Source organism: Malaclemys terrapin, chromosome 14 (genome assembly GCF_027887155.1).
Source record: "Malaclemys terrapin pileata isolate rMalTer1 chromosome 14, rMalTer1.hap1, whole genome shotgun sequence".
In the NCBI taxonomy this organism is placed as follows: domain Eukaryota; kingdom Metazoa; phylum Chordata; order Testudines; family Emydidae; genus Malaclemys; species Malaclemys terrapin.
The window spans coordinates 31,422,818-31,435,571 of NC_071518.1; the positions used below are offsets into that span (position 1 = coordinate 31,422,818).

The window sequence follows — 12,754 nt, forward strand, 5'->3', positions numbered from 1 at the left end:
GCCAGAAATGGTTCCTCATGTCCCTCCTGCCATTGGCTTCATGAGCTTAATTTATTCTTTTTAATATAAAATCTCATTACCTGAACATGACACTACCACTTCCATTTTATCTTTGATATAAGAACAGAGAGAAACCAAAATCAAACCCTTAAATAAAGTCTGTAATCATCCCTCACTTTTTCTTGCTTTTCAAATTTCTAAACAAAATTAAATAGATATACCTTCCAGGGCACACTAAGAAATGTGAAGGGGGAGGAGGAAGAGAAGTATGTTACTTTACAGTGAACTAACAAGGGACATAATTACTTACATAAGCAGAATATCTTGTTCTTGATGATATTCCTTCACCCTTATTTTGCTACAGCACTGAAAGTTGGGGAGGGGGTGGGGAAAATTTGAGATTATGTAAAACCTGACCTTTTGAAATAAATCCTGATCAAATAACAATTTCTTAATCTTGATGTATTTAAAGGTAATTTTTTCAAATTTTAATTTCCATACAGTACAAAATTGACAAGTGCCTTTTTTTTTATAGTAATGGATTTTTAGCAACAAGAAATTAATAACAAAAAACCCATCTCCAGAACAACTCAGATAGATTTACGCTTAAGTTAGGACTTCTTGAAAACTGATTTTAATAGAAAATTGGAGTGATGAACTGTATTTGCACATTAAAGCATCAGTTTCATGCACTAATGGCAGCTTCTTCATGTTGTTGTTATAGCTGTGACTTAAGCATTGACTTAAATTATGAATCTGGCAGGGATCAAACTCCATGATCTAATTATGTCTTGTGGTTTTCACTGAGTCTTTTGAGGTGGCTGGTTGCAAAGATAAGGACTCTTTTCATAAGGAATATGTTTTTCATCAGAATCCACGTCCTAGATCCTGCAGGATCTTCAATCTCTGCCTACTTCTGTGGAAACCTTAAGACAACAAACGATGGTTTACACCCCCCAGGGAAAACTATATTTTAGCTGGGAAATGTCAAGTACTTCCTCAGAAATCATAAGATTCTTGTAATGATTTCAACTCTCATAAAGAGCTTTTCCTTCTGAAAACAATAATAATCAGGGTAGCGCTTGTTTGAGGCTACCATCCTGTCTCTGTTGCTGAGATTGTCAATTAGAATGAATGAGGAAATTGCAGCACTGAATCGGAGTTTCTGAAGCTTAGTTTCCATGTATCCCAACATGCTTCTGTTACACGCTCAGACATAACTCATGCTTTAACAAAACTCATGCTTTGACACAAAAGTAGGTTTCAAAATCAAAAATCACTTCAAACCCTTCATGTATTATCAATGAAGAGAACAGGCCTAATTCTCCTCTCACCCCTATGGAAATTCAGATTAACCCCACTGAAAGTCAGTGGAGTTACATTAGTGTAAAATCCAAGTTAGTGAGAACGTACAAGAGTATTAGGGAAAAAAAATCTTATTAAGGAGAGTGAGGCCACAATATGCTGTTGGAGTAACAGGTAGATTTGTAACACTGATTTTGATGTAGGAAGCACATGCTACAATAATTACATAAAAGGCTATGAAAATAAGACAAGATAATTAAAATGATTGGTTTTGGCAATTGAGTCTGTTGTGTTACTTGTACACTGTTTACTTTTCAAATATTATGTTACATTTCTTTAATCATATTCATCACATTTCCTTTATTAGATAAATAGTCTAACCATTACCTCCGCCTATGAGGGAAGTTGTAGAAAGAAAGAGAATATTTATTCTTGTTCAGGCTATTTCTCACTCATACACTTAATATTCATTTTGCAATTTCTCAAACCCACGCAGCTGCAAGGGTAAAACTTCCAGTTTATGAAAAGGCTAAATTACTATCTAATTATCTCTTTAGGTGACAGTAATTTGTTGGTGCTAAAATTTTGTAGCAGAACAGGTATGGGTAAATGGTAAATAATTTTTAAAAGAATCAGTTATAAATAGATACTATGGCAAAGAAATTATTAGCGCTAAATACACCAGATAAACAGCAAGTTTAAGCCATTGATTTGACAATCACAGACAGAAGGGTTTTTTAAAAACAAACAAGAAGCAATTAGTCTGAAATAATCCATTTATCTCTTCTGCAAGTGACTGAAACAAAGAAAAATTAGATAAAACAACATGTGGGGAAACAACTAAATGATAAGAAGAATGCAATCGGATGATATTGAACAAGAATTAAGAAGACAGGGCAATAATACATAGTTCATTTGCTTATTGGAGGCTTTGATTCATTCCCTGTGGTAATTGTAAAATTTAATACTATCTGTATACTTACACAGTTCTGAAAAAGTGTTACCATTACACATTGTTATATCCCTGTAGGTTGGATGACAAATGCCCGGGGCAATATTACCATCAAAGCATGTGACATACCCAACATGGATCTTCTAATCTTCATACGGATGACAACTGTCACTTTTAAAGTGCATGGCAAATGAAGAAGGCATAAAAAAGAACACCTCTGATTTGCATAGCTGGTAGTTTTGAGGACTATTTAAGTCTATGCTCTGTTTTAGGCCTCTTATAAAACCAAGATAATTCACTTGAACAGATGTATAGATTTCTTAATGCTTAAAAAATGCTGTCCAGTGCTGAGAATAACTATGTGTTCCATTGAGAACCCACATTCTCTTAGCTAATATATACAGCTAATACACTGTCTATCTTATGTTTGAAAAATAGATCAACGTCTGAACCAAAGGTAGTTAACATACTGTACCAACAAACAGCCTTGCTTCAAACTTCGTTTTTTCTAATGGTAGCAAACATCTCTCCCTATTTATTTATTTATTTATTTAGCTTTGCAAAGTAAATAAAAAATCCAGCAGGCTGTTGATTTCCATTAACATTTCTTTGCTCATGTAATTTTAAGTTCTAGGCCGTGTCTAGTTCTTTTAGTTTCTCTGTGCTACTGTATATGGAACAGATGGCGTGGATCAACCACACCAGTATTTTGAATAGGATTGTCACTTTAATGTTCACATGGAGTTTTCTTTTTAACATTTTTTCTCATTATAGCAAGGCTCAGTGCCGCAAGACACCTTTTGTTATGTATATATGAATAAAAGCAGTCAGAACAAATTTCACAAACTGGGCAAAGGAACCCAGAGCCGACAACAATTAATAGACAAAAAAGACAAGACACTGTATACTAGATTTAATCTTTTCTTAAACTTTGCCTTCCTGAAACTGCATAATACATTGGTCATATGCTTTCAGCAGAATCTAGGTAAAAAAAAATGATTTCAAGAAATGTTTGATTCCCAGAGGTCTTAAAATAACAGATGGACACATTTTCTTTTGCTGCCATGATTGTATCATTATTAGATTTCAAACATTTCAGAAAGGAATATTCTGCAAGACTTTGTTCTGTTTGTACACAGCCTAGTAACAATGGGGTCCTGGTCCATGTCTGAGGCTCCTAGACACCAAGGCAATACAATAAATAATACAGAGTAATACCTGAATACCTAAAATATCTTACTTGCACTCACTGTCAGATTTAGACAGAGTATTAGGTATGAAATCACCAATCAAATGTATACATCTCAGAAACTCTTTCTATATGTGCTATATGAAAAATAGCAGGCCCCAGTTGGATTCTTTCCTTTGAGTTCAGTGGAAGAAGATTGGGCTCAGTATAGCAGAGCAGAGGAAGCAAAAAAGCAGTAAACATTCCTTAAGTTCCACAAAAACTGAGGCTGAAGAAAAGCTTTTTCCATCTGAGCGTGTTTCTGTTTTCTACAGTACAAGCTACTATCTTTTGCTCAATAAATGATTTACCGATGGGAGAGATGACTCTGAGCCACTCCCGTTTGGAACTGGAGCTGAGTTTTCCTAAAGTCTGAAGGTGTTTGGAGCCAATGTTTTTGGTTTGGTCCATTACATAGAAGAGGGACAACGGCAAAGTGGGGATCTAGATCCATTGTTTGGAGTGTCATGTGTGTAAAATGACGACAAAACTATTGAAGCTCTTTGGGGCAGAGACTATTTTTATTGGGTGTATTGCCCAATGAGGCCCTGTTCCTAACTGGGGGCCCAGGGGTTCTACTGTAATAAAAGTATTAAATAGCAACAAGATACAAATGTGCTCATATTGACTCTTCTTCACATGCACATGGAATGCAAAGCAATGTGCAATGTATTAGTTTTCTCCAGATTGGATCCTCTTGAAATAATTTAGTAAATATGGCTTTATTTTTTTTTTTTTACAGTAAAATGCTTGAAAACAGAAACAGTATTTCTTAAAAATAACCCACTATATAAAACTCATGGTTTTAAATTAAAATTCATTCTTTTTTTAAAGCTTGTCTTATACTAAGATGCGAATAGCATCTGATACTGAAGATGGAGACACTATATTATAGTTAGTCAGAGCAGCAAAAATACCTAATCAAGGCACTTTGAGCAAGGCCGTACTTTGCTGTCAGCCCTTCACTACCTAGCACTTACCAACCATGGAAGAGTCCATTCAAAGAAGAGATGAACAGGCTTTTCCAGTCAGCTGAGAACAGCTGACATGGACCTGCACCAGCTATATCAAGGTAAAAGCTAAGGTACAATACTTTTTGATGCTGTATCAATAACTCATAGCCAATGTTCAACTGCTGTAGGGTCAGATTTTCCCATTGGACACAGCTCTGAGTAGGAGATTACCAGGCCTATAATAAGCAACTGGCCATGGCCAAGAAGGTATAAAACTGGAGAGAAGATTTCTGTGCCTATCCTGCCTAACACTTCAGTGCAAGAATGAGCTACAATTTGGCCCATAAGTTATGTTGTGGTTTTTTTAAAACTAACTGGATGCAAACGATGCCTATGGTTTTTTTAAAACTAACTGGACCAAATCCAGCAGTCCCTGCTCCCAGGCCATACTCCAATCAGTCATAATCCCTGTAAAGACAATGTGCCTAAATTAGCAGTTCTTAAACTGTGGGTTGGGATTCCAAAGTGGGTCGTGACCCCATTTTAATGGGGTCGCCAGAGTTGGTGTTAGACTTGCTGGGGCTGAAGCCCCAAGTCGCACCAGCCAGGGGCAGAAGCCAAAGCTCAGGTTACAGGCCCCCCCACCCTGGGCTGAAGCCCTTGGGCTCTGGCTCCCCAAACCAAGGTGGTCGGGCTCAAGCTTTGGCTCTCCACTCCTGGGATTGTGTAGTAATTTTTGTTGTTAGTGAAGTTTGAGAACCACTGGCCTAAATGCATGAGTTAAACGTGGTTTGAATGATTTGACCCATGTTGACACAGCACAGTTCTGGATTTCTAATGACTAAACTAGATACCATTAAAGCATCACAAAGCCAGGAACCTCAGGTTACACATCCAACACTGCCAATTCGCATCATTTTATTGCAAATCTCACCATATTGGGTGTTTTTTCTTAAACCCCAGCTTCTTTTGATCAGACTAGAAGCTTAGCTTTTCTTTAGGTTTCTAGCCCTTGTGGTTATGGAGAAAATACTGAAAAATGACCCCCATCTACCCTAACATCTCCAAGAAAACAGAAGGCAAATAAATTCCCAACTAAAAAAAAATCGTGATTAAGAATATGACGATGGGCTGGGCATATAGCGAGGCTCACTGACAATCGATGGACTGCAGCTGTCACTGCATGGTATCCACGGGAACTGTAATGACCACTCGGCCGACCTCCAAAAAGATGGGAAGATTTTATCGTGAAAAGACATGGCCGCACATGGAGAAGGAAGGCCAGGATACGAGCAGAATGGAAGTGTTGTGATCGGCGCAATCTATATGAGGGCTGAAGGACCAATGATCAAGGTGAGGAATATGACATAGAGTTAGCCAGAAAATGACAATTCAATTTCACAAAAAATTATGCAGAACAAAAGTAAAACTTTTCAAAAGTTTTTGCAAAAGAGAGTCATCTTGAAATGTTAGTTTTCAGATCAGAACTGTCAGGTTTTCAATTTTCTCTCTCTCTCACACACACACACCCCTTGAACCTGAAAAACTTACCTATCAAGTCGCATCAATCTATATTTTCCCCAAACGTTATGGTTTTGACAAAAAGTTGTCAAAATTTTTCCAACCAGCTCCAATCTTACGGGTTTTTTTTGGGTCCTGGCTCATGATTTTGGATTGCTGGGGGTTGGCCGTACTCAGGGTTCTTAACATGGATATATTCAAATTTAGGAAGCTATCCCATCAACAGACATCTCCCCCAAAATACAACTGGGATTACTACTCAATGTCCATGATCCCTTTTGGAGGGCTAATTTTTTTCATGGTTTTTCCCCCTGCCTCTAATTTTGTGCTTACTATCAATTGTGGCTGCATAATTTTAGACTCAGTAAATAGTGGGAACAAATGATTTATTGTCCTGTTTCAGCAAAGAATTTAAGCATATGCCTAACTTTAAGCACATGAGTAGTTGCAGTGAAATGAATGTCTAATTACCTGAGCTGAGGCAATCAGGTAAAGATATAAATTTTGTCATTTGGCACAAAGTGAGAGACCATTTAAAATTTGGACTTCATTGCCTTATTAAAGGCTAAATGTGAAGCTTTGGGTTATGGACCGTCAGTCTATTGCTTTAAAGTTTACTTTGCTTATTAAAAATTATCTTGAAATACAATTCCTTAAATATTTGTTGATATCATGGTTTGTTGGTGTGTTTGTACTTTTAAATCAGTTGTTGGACTATCTAAGGACAGATGGGTTTGCAGTTTTAGTCCTAAATTTTGACCAGAGGCAAATAAATATCATCAGCAATTCCGGCAAAGTACTGGATTCAGTGTATTTTAGAATTCACATGTGAAAAGTATTTAAACAACTGATCTTTGACACTGAATACATGCTGCAAAAGGTCCATAATTTTGTGATTTATGCTTGAATTCTTGTGTCTACTGAACGGCAGTTTCAGAGCCAGGAACTTCCTATATACGGTGTTCTCATTTTTAGTGCCCCATTTTGCCAGTTACCAAGGAACTACTGAATCGAGACAATGGGAATGCATTGTTCATTTCCTAAATCTCCACTGCAGTGTTCTGTCCAGATGCAAAAAGGTAACTTGATCCCAATTAATGAAAGTGACTAGGTCAGCCTGTCACGTCCCATGCTCTTTATGTGCTGTTCAGACATCTATGTGCTTATTAAAACCTGAGGCACTCTACATAAGCTCTGCCTTGAAACCAGTTGCCAGAGGCATCACTGCTCAGAACCTGTCTACAGGTTTCTTGGTATCAGATCTGACATCATATAAATCTCTCTTATCCAACTTGGCAGCACAGATCAGATGAAAAGCAGCCCCTTCCTCACAGAATAACACTCATAAAAAGAATGGAGGGTGCACAATAATAAACATTTCACTGGAGTTGTTCTTCACAAATGTACCTTATTGCTAACATGTTCCAAGGTTATAAAATGCCTGCACATCACACGCCTCTATTATTACTTCTATCAGAATCAGAATTGGGTACTTTCTGATGGAAGGCTTTCTGTCCTACTCTAACAATTGACCCTGCTGTTTTTAAACAATAGTAGAACAAACCAAATTCATAGTGATTAAGTTATTTGATAAATTTTAGCCTCTGAATAATTCTTCGTCTGTAGGTTATTCAAGACCACGTCATTGAATGGTTTTAAGTTTGAGCTGTCTTGGGTTTTGATTGCATGTAAGGCATAGAAACAGTTTCATGTGACCTAATTGGATGAGTAATTATTAGAATCAGGCTTTTGGTGTGAATACAGCTGACTAAACCTGAAACCAGGCAAGAATTGGTAGGAAGCGGAAAATGTTTTGAAGTACCAGCCACTATAAGTTCTCCCACTAATTATGGGCATCTGCCCAGAGACTGTTGTTGGCTGACAGCCTTGGGGTCCATTTCAACTTAGTGTTATGAGGTGTCCAAATAGGCTTGGCAGCAAAATGAAAGCGACAGCAAAAAGCATCCACTTCCATTTGCAACTGGCCAGGAGAATGTGCCTCCACTTTTGGACAACTCCCTGGACATGCTGATCTATGCATTCCTGACCTCTTGGCTAGTCACTCGAACTCATCATACCCGATGAGCATATCAATGCCCCATGCTCTCAAAAAGCTCCAATTACTAGAAGCTCGTTTTGAAAATGTGGCCATTATAGCCTGTTGTTTACGAGCAGGTACAGCAACTATAAACCCAATGGACCAGAAGTTCAGAATGACAGTCATTCCATCCTCACACACTAGTTCTTCTCTTATTTATATGGCCTATGATGAAATATTCATGTTATACATGTAAGAGCCATAAATGGCCTCCTAAAAAGAGCTTTGAACTTTATTTCTTCTTCAAAGAGGTTTGGCTGTTGGAGGAAGTGGTTTAATAACTAAACCTACTAGCAGAGGCAGGAAACAGAGTTTCCTAAGTACAGTCTGGCACCAAAACCAGATTGCAATAAGAAGAGCTTCTGATTTACTTGTAAAGAACCAGTAGGCCAGGGTCAGCCATACATTACCTCAGATGGGAGTTCATGGCTTTGGCTATTCAGAGCGAGAGGCACTATTTATTTTCGTAGTAAAAATCAGAAATATAACAGAGTCTGTAAACAATAAAGTCTACAGATAAACTAAGGGGCTAGGTGTAGTGCTAAGTTTAATATCGGAATAGCCTCGCCTTTGGCAGGCTTCTTCTCAAACTGGCTAGTCGATTTCCATAAATGATAACAAGTCCTACCTGAAGGCTTGGTTGTGCTCCACAACATTAAGCCACAACAATAGAGAACAGCTGCTCCCGAATAGCTGAAATAGTTAATTATACTGTATACCTCCAGTACATCTCCAGGCCCTGCATTAAGAAAGCTGTTGCCTGTGTGCCATACATATAACAAAGGAAGATATTCACAAGGAACTGCAAAACAAATGGAAACCAGACTCAGATGCTAGCTCTTCATTTCTTGCAAGAAACAGAAAACAAAACAAACTAACGATTATCAAAGAGCTAACATGATCGTAATCATGTAGTGATGTTGCATGTATTTTTCATGTGTGTGTATATCTGTAAAATAATCATTAAAGGGTCACCCATCTGGTTTGCAAAGATGGTTCCTGCAATGTTTATGTCAGGTATTATTTCACAGATGTATAATACTTTATTTTTACAATCTGGAATAATCACAGCCTGGCATACAAAAAAATAGCTTTTATAATCACGCTCCTCACCCAAATATGCCCCAATCTCCAAGATATGCACATGAAACATTTACATTAAGAAATAACTCCAGGATGATAAAACCTATACTTATGAGTGGTTTATATTAAAATTTATAACAGGCACATTTGCTCAGATCTTGGTTTTCTTTAATAACTTTTCAATTCTTAAGCACAGCTGGAAGTCTAAAAATAGGCAACAGAGAATTGGCATGTTTTACTTACGGTAATTTGCAGGATATCCTGTTAATCCTACCAGGGTCAGGTTGGAGCATTTTTGCAAGCCCTAACAGAAAGAATGTACAGTATTTACAGTATACACTGACAACTAGTGCAATCATTTTATTTGGCATTTGCAACGGTAAATTCATCTCAAGCCAAGTCCTCCTACTCCATGCCTGATCTAGATTAACTATGCTCTTTCCAGTTTAGCCCTATTCTCTGGTTCAATCCCTTTGCCATTAATGCTTTATCACTAGAGCTCATTCCACAAAGCCTCCGCCTTATTCATCTTAAACAATAGCAGCCAGTAAGCTTTATAATGAGGCAGTTTGTCCCGATGGGCAGTGAACTGGATGGGCGACTCGCAACATGTTGGTTCTGTTCCCAGCTTTTTCACGGATGTGTTGCACACCCTTGGGCAAGTCACTTCACCTCCCCGTGCCTCAGTTTCTTCATCTGAGAAATGGGGATAGTCATTCTGTCCTGCTGTGTGAAGTGCCTTTTAATCTATGGATGAAAAATGCTTTATGAGAGCTAGCTGCTAGTCTTACCAGACCAAACAACAGTACCAAATGTAAAATAATGAAGGCTTCAATACATTTCATTTTGTAACATGAGACTAAATTAATGATCTGATGGTTCTCTAGATCAGATCTCTGCATACTGTGAAACAATCACCTGATTGGTCTTAAAGGTGCAGAAACTCAACATTGTTGGCTGCTCTCAGTACAGTCCCAATAAGAGGAAAAAACACAGCTCCCTTTGAGGCTTCACCCTATGTGGCACTGAGCACCCTACACTCCCATTTCAGTCACTGGGGACTGTGAATGTTCTGTACCTTGAAGAAGGCACTCAGGTCCAGATTTTTAAAAGTATTTAGGGGTCCAAAGATGCAGTAGGAACCTAATGGGATTTTCAAAAGCACCCAGGCACCTACCTCCTACTGATTTCCGAGGCGCTTCTGAAAATCCCACAAGGCGCTTATATGCATCTTTAGATGCCTATCTACCCTTAAAAAACTGGCCTTCTGTTCCTTGTAGGATTGGGCCCTGTCATGACCTGGTTGCATAGCGGAATCAAGTCCAATTAGATGCTGCACAGGAAGGAACTGTTGCTATAAGAACAACTCATTATTTTAAACACTTTAAATTACAAAGTGTTACTTTGAATAAAATGTTACCTCTTAGCAAGTGTCAGGTGTTCTGGGCCCTATAGATTACAATTGAGAACCTGTGTGAAAGATCCTGTCATTAAGGTTCAAATGAAGGGTTCTCTCTGAACCATATGTGACTTTTCAGAAGACGAAAAAGGTGGAACCATTCTGTGTTTGCAGAACTAGCTAGAGTTCATGAACCTTTCCTTTCACCCCTGCCTCTCTTCTAATTTAAAACCACGTGGCTTTTCATGGGTTTAACAGAAAGATAGGGTCAGAATCTCAGTCATGCCAAGATTACACTTATTACAGCTATGGGAGCAAGGGGGAAAGGTGGCTCTATGCCACTTTCTTGTTCCCTAGATTTGGAGATAGCTAGGGGCCAAAATGCCGATGCCCCCCACCCCCAATTTAAAGCATCTTCATGCCAATTATGCCAACTGCAGTCACAAAGTGCCATGCATTACATCCCCTCTTCCCACCTTGACGTGCCCTGTGGAGAGGAGGGTGAAACCAGTGGCGCAGAATCTGCTATGGTGGTTTTATATGACCCAGATTCCCTGCTGTTTGGGAACTCCTCGGTCGCCCCTTTTGGGCAGCCTTCCCCAATTCATTCTGGATACATCCTACCATGGACCATAACCTGGCCTCAGTATTTGTGCAGAAGGCCTATTGATTCTAACTAGAAGTCTTACAGATGCTCACATATGGGGCCACGTACGTGCTGGGACAGAAGTAGAGATAAACCTAACGGCAAAGCACGTGTGTGCAAAAATTGGAAGCTGTTCTGAACGGCAGGAGTCTGTGTTACACATGGAACAAGAATCCCTGTCTCCGCTTCGCTAGCACAGCTGCATGCCACAAGCTGCACCGCCCAATCCACATTGGAATTTCTCATGAAGCAATAACTAAAACTAAAACACGGTTGCCCCCGCCCCTCCTTCCCCTGCTGTAGTTGACAGCCAAATAGAGCATAAAGAAGTAGTAATATCCATAATCCAAGACCCGTACAAAACAAAACAATGTTTGTTTCTCCTGGCTCTCTGGGGTAAACTGAGATGCTGAATCCTTTGCCTACATGCTCTGAGACAAACGGGATGTGAAATAGTGAAATGTGGAGGGGCAAAACCATGGCTGTTCCCTTTAATGTTCTTCCAGCAACATCATTAGGCAGCCCACACAGTCCTCTTTACTATGTATTACTTTAGTTATGACTGCAGCACTGGAGTGGCATATGCCTGCTATGGCACTCGTCTCTTATTTGCTAATGCTTTCCAATGTCTTAGAGCACTGTATCAGTTCTGGTGTCAGCATTCGAATGAATCTTTGTCTGGAGTTAATACAGGTTTGAGTACAGAAACTCTCAATGCCTGGGGATATGTTATAGGACAAGTTCTATACTTTCCCTCTGATAATTAGTAGTGCTGGAAATCGTTTTGAAATGTAGGCTGATTATTTACCTTTCTTGAGTCATGCAAAAATCAACACTACCATTGGGACAAATCTCATGAGCCTCTCCACATTTTCATGCAAACTGGCACAGATTTTTCCTCTTACTCATCTTATCCCCCATAGGTCTTCAGAGCTCGCCTTATAATGCAGCCTGAAGCGTTTAATGGATGCTCAAGATAACACTCTAATTGTTCCAAACATCCTAGCTTCTCTGGAATTTGAAAAAAAAAATTGGAGGTTGCATTTCAAATACTCTTCTTTGCCTTGGCTCATTGCAGATCTTCCAGTAACGGACGTGCTTTTTGTAACCTTTCTTACAGGGATACAATAAGGCTCCATTTAAACTTTGAACACCAACAGCACTGTGCTAAGGAATGGGAACCAGAAAGTGAAAGTGACTGTAAGACGGACAATGAACTGAAGTGACGGTTGCCAGACATCAATGGTAAAGAATTGCAGAAAGAATTGCTTTCAAACATAAAACAAGATACTTTATTAGAATAAGGAAAATATTGTCCATAAAACTACTGTCTTTTTGCTTCAGCTTTTGCTTAAATCCTCTCTCCTGCCTAGTTTCCTGCTACAGATTGAAAGAAACAGTGCACAAATTTTTCAAACGCAACTGGTGATTGTGAAACGTCTCCATTTCTGAGTGTTCAACTTGAGACCCTTAAGGGGTCTTGATTTTCAGAAAACACCGAGCATCCTCTGTCTCAGGTTAGTCACTTTAAAATGTCTCAGGTTGGTCACTCAGAGACTGAGGCATACA

The 12,754-nt window shown here is 38.9% G+C and overlaps 1 long non-coding RNA gene across 1 annotated transcript in view; it reads right to left on the reverse strand.

The window, feature by feature from the left end:
- Window positions 1-12,754, reverse strand: part of LOC128849024 (uncharacterized) — a 123,563-nt gene that overhangs the window by 4,920 nt on the left and 105,889 nt on the right. The window contains exon 2 of the long non-coding RNA XR_008447149.1: window positions 9,384-9,444. This is a non-coding gene — a long non-coding RNA (uncharacterized LOC128849024). The remainder of the gene's footprint in view (window positions 1-9,383; window positions 9,445-12,754) is intronic.